General features: G+C 42.8%; 1 protein-coding gene and 1 pseudogene across 8 annotated transcripts in view; one reads left to right on the top strand and one right to left on the bottom strand.

Annotated features, from left to right (window-relative positions):
• MAGI2 (membrane associated guanylate kinase, WW and PDZ domain containing 2) overlaps positions 1 to 24,172 on the bottom strand; it is a 1,338,391-nt gene that overhangs the window by 23,734 nt on the left and 1,290,485 nt on the right. The window lies entirely within an intron of this gene.
• Positions 2,667 to 2,772, top strand: LOC116569784 (annotated as a pseudogene).

The following is a 24,172-nucleotide window of genomic DNA, read 5'->3' as shown; positions in this document are numbered from 1 at the left end:
ATCCCAGGGTCCTGAGATTGAGCCCCACATAAGGCTCTCTGCTCAGCAGGGAACCTGCTTCCTCCTCTCTCTCTGCCTGCCTCTCTGCCTACTTCTGATCTCTGTCTGCCAAATAAATAAATAAAATCTTAAAAAAAAACATAAAAAAAAGTTCATGGAAACAAATGAAAATGAAAACACAACTGTTCAAAATCTTTGAGATACAGCAAAGGCAGTCCCGAGAGGAAAATATATAGCAATACAAGCCTTTCTCAAGAAACAAGAAAAGTCTCAAGTACACAACCTAACACTACAACTAAAGGAGCTGGAGAAAGAACAACAAAGAAAGCCTAAACCCAGTAGGAGAAGAGAAATAATAAAGAGCAGAGCAGAAATCAATGAAATAGAAACCAAAAGAACAGTAGAGCAAATCAATGAAACTAGGACTGGTTCTTCGAAAGAATTAATAAGATGTATAAACCCCTGGCCAGACTTATCCAAAAGAAAAGAGAAAGGACCCAAATTAATAAAATCATGAATCAAAGAGGAGAGATCACACCCAATACCAAAGAAATGCAAACAATTATAAGAACATATTATGAGCAACTATGCACCAGCAAGTTAGACATTCTGGAAGAAATGGATGCATTTCTAGAGACATAAACTACCAAAACTGAATCAGGAAGAAATAGAAAACCTGAACAAACCCATAACCAGTAAGGAGATTGAAGCAGTCATCAAAAATCTCCCAACAAGAGCCCAGGACCAGAGGGCTTCTCAGGGAAATTCTACACAATAGTTAAAGAAGAATGAATACCTATTCTCCTGAAATTCTTCCAAATAATAGAAATGCAAGGAAAACTTCCAAACTCATTTTACAAGGCCATCAAATACCAGACAAAGACCCCATCAAAAAAGAGAATTACAGACCAATATCCCTGATGAACATGGATGCAAAAATTTTCACCAAAATACTAGCCAATAGGATCCAACAGTACATTAAAAGGATTATTCACCACAACCAAATGGGATTTATTTCTGGGCTGCTAGGTTGGTTCAACATCCACAAATCAATCAATGTGATGTAGTACATTAATAAAAGAATGAACAAGAACCATATGACAACACCATATGATAGATACAGGAAAAGCACTTGATAAAGTACAGCATCCTTTCTTGATCAAAACTCTTCACAGTGTAGGGATAGAGGGTACATACCTCAATATCATCAAAGCCATCTATGGAAAACCCACAGCAAATATCATTCTCAATGGGGACAAACTGAGAGCTTTCCGCCTAAGATCAGGAGCACAACAGGGCTGTCCACTATCACCACTGCTACTCAACAGAATACTAGAAGTCCTAGTCTCAGCAATCAGACAGCAAAAAGAAATAAAAGGTATCCAAATTGGCAAAGAAGTAGTTAAACTCTCACTCTTTGCAGAAGATATGATACTTTATGTGGAAAACCCAAAAGACTTCAAAATGACTAGAACTCCTACAGGAATTCAGTGAAGTGTCAGGATATAAAATCAATGCACAGAAATAAGTTGGCATTTCTATATACCAACAGCAAGACAGAAGAAAGAGAAATTAAGGAGTCAATCCCATTTACAATTGCACTCAAAACCATAAAATACCTAGGAATAAACCTAACCAAAGAGGCAAAGAATCTGTATTCAGAAAAAGTACTCATGAAAGAAATTGAGGAAGACACAAAGAAATGGAAAAATGGTCCATGCTCATGGATTGGAAGGATAAATTTTGTGAAAATGTCTACGCTACCTAGAGAAATCTACACATCTTTCTAAAGATTTTGTTTATTTACTTGACAGAGAGATACACAGCAAGAGATACACAAGCAGGGGGAGGGGGAGAGAGAGAAGCAGGCTTCCTGCTGAGCAGGGAGCCAGATATGGGGCTCGATCCCAGGCTCCTGGGATCATGACCTGAGCTGAAGGCAGATGTTTAACAGCTGAGCCACCCAGGTGCCCCTAGAGCAAACTACACATTTAATCCAAACCCTATCAAAATGCCATCATCTTTTTTCACAGAAATGGAACAAATAATTATAAAATTTATATGGAACCAGAAAAGATGCTGAATAGCAAGAGGAATGTTGAAAAAGAAAGTCAATACTGGCCACATCACAATTCCAGACTTTAAGCTCTATTACAAAGCTGTCATCATCAAGACAGTATGGTACTCACCCCAAAACAGACACATAGATCAATGGAACAGAATAGAGAGCCCAGAAATGGGCCCTCAACTCTATGGTCAACTAATCTTTGACAAGGCAGGAAAGAATGTCCAATGGAAGAAAGACAGTCTCTTCAACAAATAGTGTTGGGAAAACTGGGCAGCCACATGCAGAAGAATGAAACTGGATCATTTCTTTCACCACACACAAAAATAGACTCAAAATGGATGGTAGACCTCCATGAGAGACAAGTATCCATCAAAATCCTTGAGGAGAACACTGGCAGCAACATCTTTGACCTCAGCCATAGCAACTTCTTCCTAGAAACATCGCCAAAGGCAAGGGAAGCAAGGGCAAAAATGAACTATTGGGACTTCATCAAGATCAAAAGCTTGTGCACAGCAAAGGAAATGGTCAATGAAACCAAAGACAACTGACAGAATGGGAGAAGATACTTGCAAATGACATATCAGATAAAGGGCTAGTAATCGCTTCTCGGCCTTTTGGCTAAGATCAAGTGTAGTATCTGTTCTTATCAGATAAAGGGCTAGTATCCAAAAACTGTAAAGAATTTACCAAACTCAACACCCAAAGAACAAAGAATCCAATCAAGAAAGGGGCAGAAGATAATGAACAGACATTTCTGCAAAGAAGACATCCAAATGGCCAACAGACACATGAAAAAGTGCTTAACAGCACTTGGCATCAGGGAAATCCAAATCAAAACCATAATGAGGTATCCCCTCACACCAGTCAGAATGTCTGAAATTAACAAGTTAGGAAATAACAGATGTTGGTGAGGATGTAGGGAAAGGGGAACTCTCCTACACTGTTAGTGGGAATGCAAGCTGGTATAGCCACTGGAAAACAGTATGGAGTTCCCTCAAAAAGTTGAAAACAGAGCTACCCTGTGACCCAGCAATTGTACTACTGGATATTTACCCCGAAGATACAAATGTAGTGATCCAAAGGGACATGTGCACCTGAATGCTTATAGCACTGATGTCCATAATAACCAAACAATGGAAAGGACCTAGGTGTCCATCAACAGATGAATGGATAAAGAAGAGGTGGTATATATATATATATACAATGGAATACTATGCAGCCATCAAAAGAAATGAAATCTTGCCATTTGCAATGATGTAAATGGAACTAGAGGGTATTATGCTGAGGGAAATAAGTCAATCAGAGAAAGAGACAATTCTCTTATGATCTCTCTGATATGAGGAATTTGAGAGGCAGGGCGGGGGGTCATGGCGGGGAGGGAAAAAAGGTGAAACAAGATAGGACCGGGAAGGGATAAACCATAAGAGACTTCTGAGCTCAGGAAACAAATTGAGGGTTGTTGGGGTGGGGGTAGGGGGTAGGGATAGGTGGTTGGTGATGGACATTGGGGAGGGTACATGTTATGGTGAGTGCTGTGAATTATGTAAGCCTGATGAATCACAGATCTGTACCCCTGAAACAAATAATACAAATAAAATAATTTCTTATATGTTAGTAAGGAAACCAAAAAACTAATGATGTACTGTACAGTGACTAACATAATATAATAAAAAAAACATAAAAAAATAAAAGAAGGACTTAATTAGTATTGACTTAAGTCCTTTTTGTGTCTCAGCCATCTAAGACCCTGCACCTCTGGTACCTGGATGGTAGGCCTCGGGTTCCCCACCTCCCGGGGTGGTGATGAGAGGAAGGGCAGGTCAGGCCAAGCAAGAGGAATAAACAATCTTTAACACGTTCACACTGGGAATCCTTGAGTATTAAAGATCTCTGTATATTGCTTAAATTCCTTCTCCATGTTCTTTTCGGTTTGTTTCTGTAACCTCATGAGCTGTTTTAATGGATCTTGGCCTTCTCCGTCCTCTTCCCCTCCATGATGGTACCTCCAGCCAATGCTGTGAGCCAGGCATCCCAGGTGGACAAACTTTCACTAAGGAGGAGACACAGCCTTGAGGGTAGCAGGAACTACCAATTGCTTTTTCTTGTCAGAGGGTGGTGGGGTCAGGGCAGCCTGGCCTCACTTAGTCTGGTGGGCAGCACCAGTTGGTGTTCACCCACTTGCTGAGGAAGGCCAGAGATTTTAACTTGTTTCTGTAGAAGTTGCCAGAAACATTCATTGCTCTAATAGTGCCCCATTGCCACCTTCCAGCCCAGCAGTAACTGCTTGGCAATGATGGGCCATGATGGGTTCCTGGAGGTCATAAGGCACCAGACCCGCCTTTCTTGCCATTTTGTGCAGATGCTTGGGGAAACCTTTTTTTCTTTTTCATTCAACAAACATTTACTGAGAACCTACTACTTTTCTCATACAGATCTGTGCACTGAAAATACACCTGTGAGATTCATGGGCCTTACTATCATAGTGAAAGAGACAGAAAATTAATATACAAACTGGTAATAATGAGTCTGATATGGATCAGTACTACCCAAGAAAATAAGGTAAGGCAGGGAGACCGAGAGAAACGCGGGCTGCTGTTCAGATAAGGCCATCAGGAAGGCCTCGATGCTGAGCGGACACTGAGTGGGCACTTGAATGCCGAGCAGCAGGTCGGGGGGGCAAAATGGAACATGTGCAAAGGGAGGGCTTGACGTGTTGCAGGAATGTTAAGTTGGATCGGGAGGCAGAAGGAGGCAAGGGTGAGATCCAACAGGGCTTCAAGAAGGCTTTTGAATTTTATTCTAAGTATTTTGGAGGCCACTGGATGAGCTCATGCAGGGGAATATTTCAGAAGGCCAACGTGGCTTCTTTATGCAGAACGGACTGCAGGCGGAAGCAAGACCCCAGTTTAGAGGCTACCGCGGTTGCCCAGACGGGAGCTGCTGGTGTCCGAGGTGAGGCAGGTGGCGAGAAGGGCCGGATTCAGGATGTGGTTTGAAGATAGGCTGATGGACTGGATACAGGGTATGAGTGAAAGAGAACAGGCAGGGGGGACCTGAGGTTTTCTTGTGTATTTTTCATTAGAAGATGTGCCATCAGGCAGGCATGTGCTACGCACTGGAGATGTGAAAATGAACAAGACACAGTTTAGGGCCTCAGAGAACTCGTGCGCAGCTCCAGAGCTCTGGACTTCTAGATGAAAGTGCGGGGTGCTGTGGGGTGGGCACACATGGGAACAGACCGTCCTGTGTTTGGGACATAGAGATGGAAATAGAGATGGGACATAGAGACACAGAAAGTACAGAAGAGTATTCCAGCAAGTGGGATCAGCAAGAGATGTATCTGGGGGAGAGGAAGAAGAGAAGGCTAGGAGAGCAGGTTGGGGAGAACCTCACCCCAAAGACCTAAAAGTGGGGAAGCTTTGAAGCAGGACAGTGATCAGGGTGATCCTCGTCCGGATCCAACAGGTGAGTCACCGCTGATATCGACAAGGAAATTACACATGATTTAAAATTAATTCGATCGGTTTTGCTTCCATCAGATTCTTCTATGAAGAAATGAAATTTCCTGTTCTCTCATTGGTATTGGCAAACAGAAGCACGGTCACTCTTCGGGCAGAGAAATGCTATTAGTCTTGCTGTTCATGAATATTTATCGAACATCTACTCTGTGCCAAGCACTGTGTCGACTGCTGGGAATTCAGCATGTACGAGATGACACTCCTGCCCTTACAGAGCTTGTTATAGGAGGTAGATACAGAACCAATGATTTCGAATGTGATGTATCATCAAAAGAAACTTAAGAAAAGCAAAAGGTGTTACAGAAGCATTTAACGGGGCGCTAACCTCATTTAGGAGTTCAGGGACGCTCCCCCAGGAAACAGTCTTGAAGTGAAGACTAGATTGATTAAAATTTTAGTAGCAGCAGCAATGTCATCCCCTATTTCTTCAGTAATGAGCCTTTTTTTTCAAGTGGTTTCTTCTCTTCTGTTTTGAACCATGCCCAGCTCTCACCTACCTTGAAGAGAGAAAAAAACCCAAATCTCTCATTTTCACATGCCCCAAACTAAACCTGTCATTATGTTCCAGAGTGAGCCACACAATTCGGGCTTCCCTGCACTCAGACATTCACACGCTCATTCCTGTGTTCAGGTTTCGGGCTGTGGGCGTGGCACTGGAGGGGACTTGAGAGAGACCACCGCAATCGAAACCCAGCCTGTGAGCTGTCCTGTGAGCTGTCATGTGACGGGAGAGGAAACCATGATGAGTTTTGTCGTCTGAAGGACACACAGAGGCCCGCGGAGTCCGTTCAGCAGGTGCTGGAGACTCACTGGAGGGTTTGAGCCTGACCTCGTAATGTCAGGATTCATGAACACGGGAGGCAGGAAAGACTATGGAAATCTAGAGCTGAGGCGGTGCAGATTTACATCTCAGCTTTACCACTGACTAGCTGCGAAGCTTTGGACAAACCACTCAACTTTTCTGAGCCCAAACGACACATTATCTACCTCAGACATCTGTTATGAAAATTAAAATTGCCCACACTTTTGTAAAAGTTAAGTGAGCACCTACCACAGTTTCGGGCACATAGCAAGCACTTGTAAGTACTCAAGACTACAAATGGCTCACAGACACATGAGAAAATGTTCATCATCACTAGCCATTAGGGAGATTCAAATCAAAACCACATTGAGATATCATCTTACACCAGTTAGAATGGCCAAAATCAACAAGATGGTAAACAAGTGTTGGAGAGTATGTGGAGAAAGGGGAACCCCCTTACACTGTTGGTGGAAATGCAAGTTGGTGCAGTCACTTTGGAAAACAGTGTGGAGATTCCTTAAGAAATTAAAAATAGAGCTACCCTATGACCCTGCAATTGCACTACTGGGTATTTACCCCAAAGATACAGATGCAGTGAAAAGAAGGGCCATCTGTACCCCAATGTTGATAGCAGCAACGGCCACAGTCACCAAACTGTGGATAGAGCCAAGATGCCCTTCAACGGACAAATGGATAAGGAAGATGTGGTCCATATATACTATGGAGTATTATGCCTCCATCAGAAAGGATGAATACCCAACTTTTGTATCAACATGGACGGGACTGGAGGAGGTTATGCTGAGTGAAATAAGTCAGGCAGAGAAAGTCCATTATCATATGGTTTCACTTACTTGTGGAGCATAAGGAATAAAGTGGAGGACATTAAGTGAGTTGGGGGAAATCGGAGGGGGAGACAAACCACGAGAGACTGTGGACTCTGAGAAACTAACTGAGGGTTGTGGAGGGGAGTGGGGTGAGGTTTGGGTGAGCCTGGTGGTGGGTATTAAGGAGGACAGGTGCTGCATGGACCACTGTGTGTGGTGCATAAACAATGAATCTTGGAACACTGAAAAAAAATTACGAAAAAGAAATCATGATAATGGTAAAACAAAACAAAGTAAAACCAACACCACTAAAATTCCCTTAGCACTTACTCTTACTGCTAAGTGCTGTGTCACAACAAACCACCTGAGAAAGGACCAGAGCCCAGGAGGGCTCCAGATAAAAAGAGCTGTCACAGAGGCAAGCAGAGGCTGGGCCAACTTATCGGCACCATGTGTACCTCGCCCGGCTGGGGTCACATCATGCCTTTCTCTGAACTTAGTACCCCAAGGGCTGGTGTAACCGTAGCTCTAATTGCATGTCCCTGGATATTACACCCTTTTCCCCTGCCCTCATCAGGCAGCTGATGATGACAAAGACCTTAACTCCCTACCCATGGGGTTGTGAAAGTCTCCTCCTGCATCTCCCCTGCTTTGTTCAACAAGAACAAAGGATGATACTATTTGAAACTTTCAGAGCCCTCATCCATGTTCAAGCTCTAGTTCCCAACGGAGTCCGGGGAGCAAGGGGTGGTCTGGTGCAGGCTGCGGGTGGTGGGGCTTGACTTCTTTATGGGGACCAGCTGAACACACAAGGTGGTCTGGGGTGGGAGGAGGGTGGGGAGGGGAGCTGTGAGAGGCAGGGAGTCTGCCTCACCTTAAAAAGGATAGTTTGGGCTGCGTTTTGATAAACGCTGCCTGTGAATTCTTCTCTCTGCAGATAGAGTCTCAGACCTTCCTAGAAACAAGCCATTGGGTATCAATTTCTGTAGCACTTAGGGATTATGTGTAATGTCTGATTTCAAGTGGGTTTAATTTCATTTTAGCAAAAAATAAGGCTTTTTACTGACGTCACTTCTCCAAAAATAAAACGGAACTGAGGGAAAATACGAGAAACTCCATTCGACTGCTGCTGCAGATGATATGGTTCATCTGGGTGCTGGATTCTTACAGGTCTGTGCACCTACAGGAAAACCCACCTGTGCTAGCGAGCCCTGCTGAGCGCTGGTGTAGTGGCCTAAGTAAGGGGTGGCCGACGGGCAGGGGAGCCAAAGGCCGGCTTGGGGAAAGGATATTGGCCATTGGGTGCAGAGGGGCTGTTGGTGTATTGTTGGCAGCAGTGCAGACTCTGGCCCAAAGGCCAAATTTGTGCAGCAGGACTCCCCCCTCACCCCGCCTGGAACAATACAGATCTGCTGAAGGAGGAGGAGCTGGTTCTTGGGCTGCACGTGCATTTGTAGGCTAAACGCTGGGCCCCTTGTTGTGTCACGGGGTAGACCCCTCAGCCTCAATACCATCTCCTCAGAGGCCTCTCTCACCACCCTGTCCAAAGTGGCTCTTTCCTGGTTCAGCTCCTTGGTTTCCTTCACAGCATTTACTACAACTTGTGTATGTGTCTCTCTTCCTAGAATATAAATTCTCCTAGGCACGGCCTGTGATCTGCCTTGTTCCTGGTTGCAACTTCTGTCTCTGACTGTGCTGGGCGCGTACACCTATGCATTCAATAAATATCAACCGAATGAAAAATAAGTAGATCAGTCAGAGATCACTCCTTCCCCTTTCTTGAGAGTAATTTACAGAAATGTGGAGAAATCTAATATTTTTGTAATAAATGCATGTATGAATTGTAGGGGAGCAAAATTTGCCACCCCAAAATGTGTCTCTTTGGCATGAAGATTATTTTAGGCTATTATTTTTTTTTAAGATTTTATTTATTTGACAGAGAGAGAGATCACAAGTAGGCAGAGAGAGGGAGAGAGAGAAAGAGAGAGAGGAGAAGCAAGCTCCCTGCTGAGCAGAGAGCCCAATGCGGGGCTTGGTCCCAGGACCCTGAGATCATGACCTGAGCCGAAGGCAGAGGCTTTAACCCATTGAGCCTACCCAGGCGCCCCATAGGCTGATTATTTTTAAGAAACAAAGACTCAAGAAGTTTTTCTTTTTACCTCCCCCTAAACTGCCCAGAAACATTTAGATGGGGGTGCCTGCAACCAGAAAGAGGGCTATCACCAGAGAAAACTCTGTTTTATATCAGAAAGACTTGTCTGCATGGCATGATGTACATCGGCTCTTCCCATCTTCCTGTGAAATGTCTTCCTCTCCTCTGAAGTCCCAAACCGCTACCCTCTTCTCCTTAGCTCAGGCGCCATATAAGCCCCATCTGCCCAGCTGCCTGTGGGTCTCATATTCTTATGGGGTCCCCCTCTACATATGTGGTTACGTTTGTCTTTCTCCTATTAAACTCTTTCATGTCAATTCGATAAGACTGCCAGAAGAATCCAGCAGGGTAGAGCAAAAACTTTCCATCCCTGACAGTTGGCAGAGTTGGCAGGATTTACTTCCTTGTCTGGATACCGCTGGCTCCAAGGCTATTACAGCTGAGAGGCCCTGACACCTCTGACAAGTGCCAGAAGAAGGTAAGAATTCTTACCATGAGAGTTTCTCAGGTCTTTGCCTGTTAATGTCTCTGTTGGAAGCGAGCATGATGAGAATCGCCCCCCTCCTAAATTTAGTTTAGCAGGATACAATATTTGTGGAAATAATTGCTTGGGTATAGCCACTGTGGTTAAAAAAGAAAAAAGTTGGTAATGAGTACTCCTGGACTCTTTTTTTTTTTTTTTGGTCCTATTCCTCCCAATGGTGGTCACTGTTTTTCCTTGTCTCTTTTTTGTAGTTTGCTATAAGGAGGAAAAAGCATAGGGTGGAAGGCAGGCAAAGGCTCCCCAAGCCTGCTGCTCAAGCTGGCCTCACAGACAGGTGAGTTCATGGTCACCAGACCAGCATCTGTTGAAACAAACTTTGCTGTGAGTCCCCTGTTTAAAAACTGGTTGAGGCTTTTCCTTTCATCTCCTTCTACGTCCTGAGGACTTGGCTCTGTGACTAGTGAGAATATTCTCTCTGTTCTCTACCATCGGGAAGGTACACCGACTGGTGCACCTTGGTGGCCAGGGGAAGAGCCCGGGGTTTGGTGGCACAGAGTCACAAGCGGCACTCTATTTGTCCAGCCATGCCGGCTCTCAGGGGAGCTTGCGATAAAGGGCCCCAGTCCTCAGAAAGCTTTTGTATTTTCTCCCTTATCTTCTCTGTTAGTGCTAGGAAAGTCTCATTTCAGTAGAACCTGCCTGGTGTCTGAGATTAGCAGGTTTGTGACTGGAGGCATCTCACGTTCTTGCGGGAAACCAGGGACACTGTTTTCACTACACCATCCTTTCCGTCTGTGCAATGAAGGCTTTTGCTTTCCTAGACAATCTCTGGGAGTGACCTGGCTGGATCTTGTGAAGGCTGAGTATTTTGCATTCTCTTTTGGGATGCTTTTTGCATCTTTGGCCAAGCCATAAAAAAGCTTATTAGTTGGAGTCTCTGTTGAGATTAATAGGTCCCACTTGTTGATGGCCAGAGGATGGATTTTTTGAATTGAAAACTTCTATATTTGAGAAATTTTGGAGAGCTCTCTTCCTAAACTATTGCCTTATTGGCACGTGTGGAAAAGACCAAATTAAAAAGTGGATACAAAGAGTTAAAATGGCTTAGCCTTAGAGATTCCTTTTTACAAGATGAGAGAACAGACATTAGAATAAAAATTAAAGCTCCGCATTCAATGTAAATTCCTCCTTCTTAAAATTGAAAGAATTAAGCATGCCACCTTATAGTACACTTGCCCATTTTATGTCTCAAAATTGCTGTTCGAGAACCTGTAGGTACAAAAAAACAACAACAACAAAAAAATGCACAATCCTACTAAGCTTATTCTGTGTCCTAATAGCTTGCTGTGGCTTTCTCTCTGCCTGAAATCTACCGGCTCTTGGTTCTTTTGACTCTTGGGGAGTGGCTCTGGATCTTGAGAAGGTAGGATCCTTTGCATTCTCTTTGAATACATCTCTTGATGCATGGAGTTGCTCTGTATTGCCCAAATATTTACTATTTGTCCCAGCTAAATACTGACAAGATATTTAAAAGAATTTTTTGGGGGGAGAAGGGGAAGCAGTTCTGTGGTTAAAAGTTGTTTGGAAGTTGGAAGCTGATACTCAAAGCCAGAGAGGATTTTCCAAGTTCTCTTCCGCAAAGCTGAAAGGAAACCATGTGGGCGTGAACCAGATGGAGATGATGTGTCTAGATGAGTGCATCGCCCTTTGATATCATTTAGGCTGTAATTCTTTGGGGCGAGGGGGTGGGTGGGTGGTGATTGAGAGCAACTATTCTTATAAGTCTTTGCAAAACTAAAAACGAAAACAAAAACGTAGCTCTAGAAGCAACCCAAAGTCCATTTAATGCTTTTCACTGATCTTAAAACTTCCTCTATTTCTTTCTTTCTTTCTTTTTTTTTTTTTTTAAAGATTTTATTTATTTATTTGACAGAGAGATCACAGGTAGGCAGAGAAGCAGGCAGAGAGAGAGGAGGAAGCAGGCTCCCTGCTAAGCAGAGAGCCCGATGCGGGGCTCGATCCCAGGACCCTGAGATCATGACCTGAGCCGAAGGCAGAGGCTCAACCCACTGAGCCACCCAGGCGCCCCATCCTCTATTTATTTCAAAAGGCTTGTGAATTATGGGCCTTAGGAAACCAAAGTTCTTCTTGGAGGAACTTTCATTCTTTCTCTGTCCCTTAAAGAGGTAAACCTTACGATATCTTTGAAACATAAACACCCCAGGAGGTATCTAAAATAATGCCCATATTCACCTAAAACTAAAGGGAAAAAAGAAAAGAGAAGAAAAGAAAGGAAAAAGAAAAGAAAGGAAAAGAAAAGAGAAAGAGGCCTTTTAAAAAATACATACTTCTGCACAGTTTCGGCAAGATCACTTGTCAAGGACAAGTACAAATTAGGCACAAATCAGGCATCTTCATTAATATGAATAGAAAAAAGCTTTAGCCATCTGAGTGGGTAAACTTCTAAACTAGTGAGTTTTCTGTTATTGTATCTGATTTGTTGCTAAATTTTTTAAAAATTAAAAGCTACAAGCTCTGTTTGCCTGTTTATGTATGTCTATGTATGTATAATATAGATGTGGTATTTTTCTACCTCTGGATGGCACTGCCAAAATTAATTCATAAAAGAGCTCCATTTAATGATTGGCTTAATATGAAGTGCTTATAAATTAAGCATTTCTAAATCTTGGGAATATGAGAAATTAACCCAAATGTTTTTCAAGTTTATGTGATCTAGGGTATTTTCAGTTAAGTTTGCTGGTTTAATTAATACAGACATGCCTTCAGAGTTATCCACATTAAGTATAGTACTTGTATTCCACTAAAAGTCAAATGAATTCATGTTATTTTTGTTACAAAATTTGTCATCAAAAAACCAACCAAACAACATACGAAAGAAAATCTTAAGATGACAGCTAAGTGCTTTAATATCTCATGAAATTTTCATGAGTAATTTAAGTATGATTGTTAAGAACAAAGGAATTAAGTCGAAGGGAGTGAAATAAGAGTTTTTAGGTGAACTTTTTTGCAATGACTGCTTTATGAAATGGTTACTTAGTTTCCCAAATCTCTTCGGTAACTTTCACCTTGAGAATTTTGCTAAGTTAAATGAAATGATGAGACTTCACTGACTGTCTAAATCATTTCCAAATAAAATAAAACACTGAAACATTAATTGCTAAACAAGTCTAAGTTTACCTATTTTTGTCTTCCTGTTGCAGGGAAACTAATGACGTTTGGATGTGTTAGCAAACACGTCTCATGCCACACTGGAAGATTGTATTACTGAAGAGGGGCATAGGCCTGTGTTCTGTGCGGTCTCTGGGATGGTTTTCTTACACTGCAGGATGGGGCCTTCATTTCCTGGACAGTTTTTCATGTGGTTTAGGCTCTGCTTTCTCAGGTTGCTGGTCATGTTGGATCGGGATCCACCCTAATCATCTCATCAGAACATGATCCCATTGGCAAAGACTGACTTTCCATGTGAGGTCTTCACGCACAGGTCCCCAACTGTGTCCACCATGTGCCCTGAAGTGTCCAAACCCTGAAAATGATCAAGGGAGCCTGCCTGTGGGTTCAGAAAACCTGGCTCATGTGCTCAGTCTCACCACACCTCATGCCCTCATTTTTTCAGCACCTAGAGGTCCTCATCTGTGGCCTGAGAAGCCCTGAAGTGTTCGTATCCTGGACCAATCTATGGGAGCCTGCCTGTGGGTTGGGAGGAGCTGGTTCATGTGCACTCTGTTTCTTACCACACCTGCCCTCTTGTTTCTAGCACCTCTGGGTCTTTTCCCAGGTGTATGGGAAAGAGAGGAAAACAGGATAACAGTGACCAAGCATCTCTCCAGCACAAGGTAGGTGAGAGTTGGAGACTCACCAGTGAAGAAAGTTACTCAACCCACTGTGATCTAGTCCCTTTGTGGTCACCAAAAAGATGTTACTGGGTGAACTGGGGAGGCCCCAGGACCTGGGGCCTCAACCTAGCCAGACCCAAAGTAGTTGCCAAAGGTTCTAGGTTTTCTCATGAGAAGGAATTCAAGGACAGTATGCAGCAGAAGGATGAGTAACAGAAGCAGAAGTTTTCCTATTCTTTGACTTGGTTGTGTCTTTTGGCTCAAGACTCAGCAATAGGTAAACCCAGTTTTGCATAATATTAGTACTCACTAGAAATTAAGGTTTCTTTCTTTCTTTTCTTTTCTTTTATCTCTACATCCAATGTGGGGCTCAAATTCATGGCCCCTAGATCAAGAGTCACAAGTTCTACCAACTGAGCCAGCCAGGAGCCCCTAGTAATTAAGTTTTCTAAGGATTAAGAATTCCAAGCTTCCTACAAGTTAAGAATTCTAATTAATATATATAATTAAAGCTACTAGAAATACTAAGGGAAACATCTTGAGAGAGGACTTTCCATCCATTTTGACCACAGTCTGTACATTCTAACTCATGAAGTTCTTTCCAGCTTAACTTTTAACTCAGGCAAAAGATCCCGCATGCAAAGTATCCTGTGATGGGAACTAAAAGTACCCCTCAAGCAATGATGACTGTCCTGATGCTATCAAGACCCAGTGTGATTGACCCTGAGACGGTAATGGATTTGACCTTTACTGCCCACCTGCATGTACCCACAAACCTTTGTCTGACATTTTCCTAAAATAAACCTAAAAGTATTTTCAGCACTTTGGAGACAGTCTTTGAGATGCTAGTCTGCTGTCTTCTTGATGCTGTCCTCACTAAAATAAATTCCTTTCTTGTTTTACCACCACTCATCTCTCTGCCTTTGGATTTGGTCAGTGGCAAGTGGCTGAATCTGGTCTGTTTGGGACCCTTGGAGCTAGGTGCTCTTGCATACTTGGGCCCTGATTACAATCTCTGTATGCAAGGAAAGTAAAATGTGTGTTGAGAAAAAAGGAAGTTGTAGGAGTTTGTGGTAAAGCAATCTTTGGAAAGGAATTTTTTTGCATTGTCAGGACTGACTAAGACTGGAATGAATTTAATTAAGTGAATGAATTTTAATATCAAGAGTCAGCTAGGTACAAAATTAAAATTTGGTTTTATCTCTGTTAAAAGGACAAACAATCTATTGGATTACTGGTATGTTCTTGATAATAGATTGCAAAGTGTTTTTCATTCCCCTTAAAGTAATTTGCCTAGAAAACAAAAATTCTGTGTTTTATCAACATAATGTCCTATGTGTCTTGTTGCCTTAATCTGGTCTTTTATTTACTGAAGAAGACTGAATTTTCTTAACATTAAAAGAGCTAAGTTTGCTAACAACTACGCAAACATCTCTATTTGCCTTTTAAAACTTTTATTGTCACTTTCATTAAGTAAACAATTAAGTATTGTTTCATAATGATCTGTGATCTGTTGGGGAGGAAGAATTTCTTATGTCCTTCAAAGTCCTTCTAGCTAGACTAAGAGTCACACTGACATGAGACAGATTAACAGGAGAAAATTAAATTTAATAGCATACATTTAGGAAACCCACACAGACATGAAAATTTCAAAGACAGGCAACATGATGCTTACATGAGTCATAGGGATGGGTAGGGGTCAGAGGATACAAAGGGGAAGGAGACCATTAGCAGCAAGGTAAGAGGAGGTGTTTAGAAAGCAACACTTGCCCTATTATGCAGATAAATTTCTGAGGTAAAGAAGAACTTTTGTTAATGGTACTTTTGCTGATACAAGGAGGAAGTTGAGGGGGAGATAAAGAGCTTTTCCTGAATCTGCTGGTTTTGACTGCTTTTAACTTGAAATAATGTCTATGCCAAAGGAGTCAATCTTGGGGTGGCCTGCCCTTGGTCTTAATTCCTATTTAATATAATATTCAAACTTTTGGATACTGTTGACAAACTTTCCAGAATTTGAATTCTAAATTAAGTCTTTTTGACTTAAAAATAACTTTGAGATATGAGATATTCTGTCCCTGGAATGTCTAAAAAGATTTGTTTTCTCTCTCTTTATAAAAGAGAGCAATAAACCTAATTAGGCTTGTTTGTTATGTTAAATTACATGAGAAGCATTTTCAAATATGGGATGATAAACCTTCTTAGATTATATTCTAAGGTCAATATTATTAATATAAGTGTTCTAGAAATTATATAAAAATTTTAAAATTCTGATATGTCCTGGTATAATGTTATTAGTCATAATTCTAGTTATTATCTTAAAATGTTTTTGTGTCACAGAAATAACCAAATTTCCTTGTCAATTTTACTTTAATAAACTCTAATTAGACCTTTAACCAAGCCACTTTTAAGTCTTTTATCATTTATAGAACTTCTTCTTTTACTCAGATGCTTTTACAAAAGTGTTCCCGCTAAAATGCTTTATTTTCAAGGAGATTCATAGAGTTCACTACTCAACCAATGGAGCCACCCAGGAACCCCGAAAATGTTTTAAACCAGACCTGTAGAAATCTTGACTGGCTAACTTCAGATCTCAGAAATAAGTTTAGAATTTGCTTCAAATATCAACCATTGTTTTTTTCTGTGGTTCCCAGATAAATGCCTCTTATTAAGTACTTGATTGCTTGCATAATATAAGCCTAACTTTGACAGCCCATTTATATCAACACTTCCTGAAACGAGTTTTACTAAATGACCTATCTTCAGTCTCAGGGCTGAGACCGGTTCAGTGAGATGGAACAATCTAACCAACTCGAATTGTGGACTGTGAAACTTCTTGGGTAGCATATTTACCTCATTTGCCTGACTGCAAAGTGAGGCAGTGAGTCTCATATCCTTATGGGGGCCCCTGTATGTACATAACTAAATATTTTCCCCCATCTAATCTGTCTCATGTCAGTTTGATTATTAGACCAGTCAGAAGAAACTAGAAGGGTAAAGAAAAGTGTTTCCTCCCCAACAGTATCAGTATTTGCATTTGTCTGTATTTATATGTGACATCACTTGATACTATGAAACTCTTACTGGTTAAATTTTATTGTATTACTATACTGCTAAATAAAAAGAATTCAAGGATGCATACTACCTAAAATCTGTAGTGGGGGGGGGGATTTATCTGAATTGCTAAAACTTTGCTACTCAAAATGTCATCCATGGATCAGCCACACTGGCACCAACTTAGGAGCTTCTAGAAATAAAGAATCTCAAGCCTCAATCCCAAACCCATTGAATCAGGATCTGTATCCTTATGACTCTCCACTTCGAGTAACAGTGCTCTAAAAGATTTACAACTTAGCCTGTGGGATCACTTTGTGAACTGTAGCAGTAGTTCACTAAAGCTGAGGAAAGAAACAATAGTTCTGATCAAGGCACAGAAGGGAATGACAGTTCCAGAAGGAATGAACTCTGCTTCACTGGCTGACTTTTGTTTTTATTTTTTTAATTTTTATTATTTTTTAAAGATTTTTATTTATTTGAGAGAGAGAGAGAGAGAGAGAGAGCGAGCAAGAGAGCGCATGAGAGGAAAGAGGCCAGTGGGAGAAGCAGACTCCCTGCCAAGCAGGGAGCCCGATGCGGAACTCGATCCCGGGACTCCAGGATCATGACCTGAGCCAAAGAACTGAGCCACACAGGTGCCCCTGACTTTTGTTTTTAAAGAAAGACTGTTGGTTTTGAAGTTAGTCAGTGTTTTAACTAAGTATAACTCATGCTGTGTTACTGTCAAGAGTTAACACCACAGAACCATTCAGAATTTCAATCAGGACAGGACAGTATCTATCCCTCGTCTGCCTGGAAAGTATTTGGAATTTGTGTTAAGAGTGCTTTCTAATTTTCACAAAGGATTCTAACTGATGTTTAATATTCACTTATTACAGGATTTTTTTTTTTTTTTTTTTTTTTTTTTTTACGAAGTTGGCACATTAGTCAGCTGCTATTAAAAAGAACAACTCGGAGCCTTTCTATACATTCTTGAGATTCTCAGAGGTTCAAAATCTGCAGCTCGGTCCCTGGCTTCTTACTCCTTTTTCCTGGCAACAACCGGAGGGAAGAATTAAAATGATAGCAGACTCTTGCCTGAAAAGCCGAGTGACAAAAAATCCCGGTTCCCTACATTGGACATATGATTAGCAATGAAAAGAATAAGTGGTCTTATCTGTCATCCTTGAATTAATCAATTGAATAAGCATTTATTCAGTGCCTGTAGGTGCCAGTGTGGGGCCAGTGCTGGGGCTCAAAGACGAATAATACCAGATTCCTGCCTTCAGTGAGATTATGTGACTTTGCTTTATCCATGACAGATCTCTTCCTGGCCTGTCGAAAAACCAGGAATTCTCGCTTTCTTTTTAATCAACTTACTTTGTGCTCTAGGTCAATGGGAGAATCAATGGCAATGAGAAAGTCTTGTTCCTTTTCATCTGTAAAATTAAACCTCCTTCCCAAAATGTCCTTAGTCACTGATCCTCGTCAGTGAGGATAATCTTTCCTTCCCTCTGAGCCGGTTGTTTTTATTCTGTGGGCCTCTGGAGCAGAAAGAAAAATCATTTTCAAAGCTTTCTCTTCTGTTGAATGTGCCTTGCACGTTGGTGCTAAACAGGCAATAAATCATAATAAATGGAAATCGTCGCCCATGGCATGATCTGATTGAGTCGTTTAAACAATCACTTTGTGTTGACAAAGGGTACAGTGATTATGCCAGAGGAATTCAAAGGTGCTTGGAACAAATGAACTGGAGAAATTGCTTAAAAAATGTAGGGGTTTTCTTCCAGGGCAACAGGCTTCCTTCATTCCAGCTCAGCCTTGAAGTCTGCAGACCCCAACAGATGAGTAATTAAGATGCTGCTAATTCTTCAGCCTTACTTTCTGTGGAGGGGGTCCACCCCGCATAGACGCCTCCTGAGACTTTGCCTTCTCAGTATGCGGTTTGGAGACATGAACTTCCCAGCGACCTGCTAATACCATTCAGCAGGTTGGGAGATTAGTCCTCACGTTAATATGTGGGTAGAGTCATTTAGAGGGCAGCTCCCAGCGCACACGCAGCTGTTCTCATACAGACATTAGACTTCAGCAAGGAAGTCATTATTTGTTAATAAAGTCCGCGCAAATGGGCTGCTTTGGTCGGTACATTCCCCAGATGTCCAATTGCTGTTCTTGGGGGCAGCCCTCCAGGGCTTGTGGGTAAGAGCTATTTTGGCATATATTTTCCAAAAGAAAGTGCGGGATGGTAAATGACTTCTTTTGGGTCACCTTGCAAATCAGGGAGTTGGGAGAGAGTAATTTTAGACTTTTCCCACGCTGCTGTCCCGTAGAGCAGCTCAGGTCAAGCCCAGCGCCAGGCACCGGCTGGAGGAAGGACGGACAAGCAGCCCTTGGGGGCCTCCTGTGGGGCTGCAGCCTCTTCCTCTTCGTGCTGGCGGACCCCGCCCTGGCTGGAAGGGGACTCCTCATTCACCCTTTCCTTAGTTTGCCTTGGGGTGGGGGGCAAGGTCACACCACATGTGTTCAGACGGCGGTCCCTAGACTGGGAATGAAGGGATCCTCCTCAGCCCGCGCTCGGAGCAGACGTAGAGAAGCCTGTCTCAACCCTGAATGCGGGATAGAATCCTTTGTGCGGAGGCAACCGGCCCAGTCACCTCCGACTCCAGCAACAGGGCCCAGATGCTGGTTCTTTATGATGTGTGGCTGGTCGTTCCCCTGTGTGGGCAGGGCAAAGACCCAGAGCCTTCGAAACAGCTGTGCCTGGAACTGTTAACTGGAAAGAGGAATCCCACTACACTGTTCATCGGGGAAGTCCAAGCGCTCTTCAGATTTGCCTATTGCTACAACATTTTCTGCTCATTACGGTTGAACTGAGGAATGATTGGTGATTTGCACTGAAATAAACAACTTACCCGCTAAGAGGCTGATTGGGAAGTGTTACTCCTTTGAGAGGTCTTTCGGTAGGTCATGCATCTAAGAATACTAGATAATTCCAGAGGAGCCTCAAGATACGTATGCTGCCGCCACTGTGCCCAAGGCAGGGGGTGAGCAGTCCAGAAGGAAGCTCCTTGTCCTTCTGTACACCAGCTCTACCAGCTGCTTTGCTGAGCGCCCGTGGTGTGTTGCTGGGGGAGACAGACGCATAACTCTGGTTTCTTCTGTGTGAGCACGTGCACGTCTCATCTGAAGCCTGCAGGCTTTAACGTGAGCCCTTGCGGAAAGAAAAATCTACCAACGCCGCTCACAGAGGGCCAGCTGCCTGTGACTGCAGCTCGAGGCTCAGACACGAAACAGGAGGCCTCTGGAGGCTCCCCAGGCTAAGAGCACTTAGATAACAAAATGCAAAACCCAGGGATGCCTGGGTGGCTCAGTTGGTTAAGCAGCTGCCTTCGGCTCAGGTCATGATCCCAGCGTCCTGGAATCAAGTCCCACATCGGGCTCCTTGCTCGGCAGGGAGCCTGCTTCTCCCTCTGCCTCTGTCTGCCATTCTGTCTGCCTGTGCTCACTCTCTCTCCCTCTCTCTCTCTGATAAATAAAAAAAATCTTAAAAAAAAAAAATGCAAAACCCAGGACGGGCACTCTCCAAACTGAGATACAAATTTGGCTGAGTGAGACACATAATAGGAAAGTCGTGAGGCCAGGGGCTCCACAACGGCCGGCCGGTCAGCCTGCTACAGAGCTGCCCAGAACGCTTCCAACAAGTTGGAAACTCAGTGCTTTGCATCCCAGATGACTGAGGTCAGAATCTGCCAGACTCCAAGCAGCCTGAGCCTCTGAGGATTTCCTACCGTGGGGCTTCTGTGTAAGCCTCCCCGCCCTAAACCCCTCACAGAACCCTCTCCTCACGGTGAATCCGAGGCCTTCCCGGGGACACAGGGACCCGCAGCATCTGGGGCTGGTCAGGAAGGAGGCCTGGGGAGGCAGAGCTGCTTTCTTTACTGTTTGAAAAGGCTGGAGGATGATTCCATTAACGTGGAATCAAGACATCTGCGTGTATAGGAGATATGGGTCCTGAATGGCTCCTTCTGATTTCAGATCTGTAGTTTTATTTCCTTTCTTTATCCATTCTTCCTCTGTTAAGGTCATTGAAGAGTTCTGCTCTAGACCCCAAAGAGTCAGGGGCCTGGGGCCTTTGTTCAGGTTCCCAGCGGTTGAGGAATACAGTGTTTGGCTACGTTTGCACACTTTGATAAATTACCCAAAGAGGAACAACACGATAGTTTTATAGTGCTAAAATGGCAGTTCTTTCCCAGGCTGGCAAACATTTTAGGCCCTGAGCCAGTGGGGATTGGCAACTGCTTTGTAAGATAGTATTCTCTAGAATGGCTTAGAGCCCGGTTGAATTCTGGGAGTCTCCGGAGAGTTACATGCTGATCAAGAGGGCATGAACTCCTCTGGGCTGATGTAGTACAGGCTTTCAACGTCTGGGCTGTTGAATCAAACTGCCTTGGTTCCAGTCTCTGTTTCTCCTCCCTGATCAAGGCCACCCAGCACTCTCTAGGACTTGGTTTTCTTATTAATAAAATGAGAGTAACTGTAGTGGTTACATCATAGAGCCATTATGAGGTCTGAGGGAGCTCAAGAGCTTCAGCCGTCCACCGCAGTGCCTGGCACACAGTCGACAGGAACTAAATGCCAAATGAAGTAAATGCTGTTTTGTCACTGGTTGACCAAAGAAGACCCCGTCTCCTCGAGGCTCTCTGGAGGCCTCAAATTCGATGGACTCTCCTGGAATTACTCCGAATGAGTCAGCTTCATCCAGATCCAGATCTGGAGATTCCAAAATGCAGCTGACTGATGCAACTGTCCCACTACACAGATCCAGGAATTCATCAAGACATCAGCATATACAATGTACAGGAACGTGCCAGCGTCCCCTTAAACAAGCTGATGCAAGCCTTGGAATCAGGTCGGCAGGGCACAGTATGACGGAAAGAGCGTGATCCTCTGGAGCCAGAAGATGGGTCATGTACTTTGTCGATTGCTTGCTAGCTGTGTGACCTTAGGCAAACTAACTTCTCTGGGCCCCATTTTTCATAACTTCAATACACACTACTTCCCTTGTTTTCTTCACCAAGCTGCCTTGTATGAACAAACTAGATAAAGACACTACACAAATATAGAGTGGGATATTACTTTGCTGTCCTATATTACCTGCCAAGAACTCTTTTGACTTTTTTGACTTTTTTGTTTGTTTTGTTTTTGACTGCCTTTTAGGCACTAAAATTGATAGAAGAGGCTTTGGACATCCCCATGTGAGCTGGATGGACCCTAATTTTTCTGCGTGTGGCAGGTGAAGTGTGTGATGGGGACAATCTGTGTGGGAAGTGTGGACTCTGAGCTTCATATCAGCCGTAAAGATCAAGAGAAAGTGGCCCTGGGAACTTAAGTTTTAGATTAATTTTTGGAAATACTGCTACTCTCTTGACCTCTGGGAGTGGAAAGGATTGGCCAAAATCTCTGTTTATATTGACTTGAAATGACCGACAAAACTGGATTAGGGTTTTAGGTTCAGAGTCCCAGAGGATGCACCCCAGGACCTTCCTCTTTTTTAGCATTTAAGCCTGAGTAGGTCAAGCGAGTCAAAGCCATTTTAATGGATGTGCAGCAATGTCTTCACCGTCAACTTCTCACATTGTTTGTTTACGAATGAGTGAAGGCCATTCAGTCTTGCACTTTATTTTTGGTAATGTCTTTCCCTAGGACACAGGAATCCCCAATTTACTGAGAGGAAATAATTATAAACTTTAAGAGGTGTCAGTTTCAGTTTCAAAAACCTAAAAACTGAGAAATGATGTCCTTTTTTTGGTATAACAATTAATTTTACTAAGTTTGATTTTTGCCAGACTCTAAACTGAGAAACGATGTCCTTTTGGTATAACAATTAATTTTACTAAGTTTGATTTTTGCCAGACTCTAACCTAAAGCAAATGCAAAAAAAAAAAAAAAAAAAAAAAAAAAAAAAGGCAATGAATGGATCAGGTCAACCACTTGGGTATAAATCTTATCTCTTTCAAGTTCAAGTTCAATCTCTTAGCTCTTTCATCTTCCCAGGGTAGCCTGATTAAAGGTAAAGGGGAAGAAAAAAAGGGTAATTTGTATCTTAACTTGTACTTCTATCTTGAGGAGAATATCTTTATTTCATAATTTTACAAGAAATATTCATGAAAATCATGCAATTTCTTCACTCCACCCCCAAACTTACAGTACTATTAATATTCTCTTTTCAGGATCCAGAGTTCCCAGGGCATTCTCTCTCTTTTTAAGATTGTCATCAGTTATTTCTAAGTGGAAATATTGTCGCTTTAAGTAGGTATGTCTGTGTTTATGAGTGCCCGTGTACACACGTGTGTGTGGTGTGGGGTGTGTGTGTGTGTGTTGTGTGTAGGGCTAGAATAGAGATGTTTTCTTTCTCTCCCAACATAGCCATGAGGAAAACAGGTCAGCTGCTATCACTGTCAATCCAGGGACAGAATGACACACATTTAAGAGCCACCCACGGTGACATTAGCATATCCTCAGATCTCAGCTTCACCTTTTGCTGAATATTAGTGAACCACTCAATCTTAATGCAGACTTTCAGTATAGTTTTTTATTCTTGTCTTATTTTCACACGGGAGTATAGAAGACTGGTTGGTTTGGCAATTCTAGACTAAGGCACATTTCTCATTTGATACATGTCTTTGCGGAGACTATCAGATGATAGGCAACAGGACACGAGGTCAACAAGACAACATCAGTGCCCTTGTGGAACTAACTTACCTTTTGAGGAGGTTAGTGTTTGGCTAATGGAGGCTCCCACTGAGAGAAAGAGTCAGAGAATCAGTGGCAAAGTCAACGTCATTCAAAGGACCTTAGTGTCTTTATTTGCATAAGGTGGGAATAAAGGTCAAAAGTGAATGGAAACTCAGGACTCAAGAGAAGTCATTTGAGGGAAGCCGGCCTCAGAAGCTTGAGAATGCATTTAAGTAACAAAGAGGAATACAGGACAGCAACAACTGTCTAGTGACCTCTGGTGGCGGGGCAGCAGGAGGTCGTCCAAGTCTCTAGTTCCCTCTCTTTCCTCATCCGTTCGTTTCATAAACACTGAGTGGCGTGGTCGCATCTCTCAGGCAGAGCCATGGCTGGCCATTGGGAATATGAAAGTGAATTTCAAAACTGCTCTTTCTGACTTTGGGCAGCTCATATTCTAATAAAGTGCACCTAAGTAAATATGATACAATTTGTTAAGTACTTTAATAGAGTTATACACTGACCGACATAGAAAGTTCCTTCACACTTATTTTTGAGAGAAAATACCTGAATAATGATGACATTTTCATGAGCCTTTTCAGTTCTAGTCAACAATCTAATGCTTAAGCGTGCGTGTGGGACAAAGCCTCCTTGCCTCCCTCTGACACGGAGATTTCCTTTCATCAGAGTCCATGTCATTCACAA

This window comes from Mustela erminea, chromosome 11, assembly GCF_009829155.1.
Source record: "Mustela erminea isolate mMusErm1 chromosome 11, mMusErm1.Pri, whole genome shotgun sequence".
In the NCBI taxonomy this organism is placed as follows: domain Eukaryota; kingdom Metazoa; phylum Chordata; class Mammalia; order Carnivora; family Mustelidae; genus Mustela; species Mustela erminea.
Note: the sequence above shows the minus strand (reverse complement) of the source record. Positions and strands in the feature narration are given on the sequence as shown.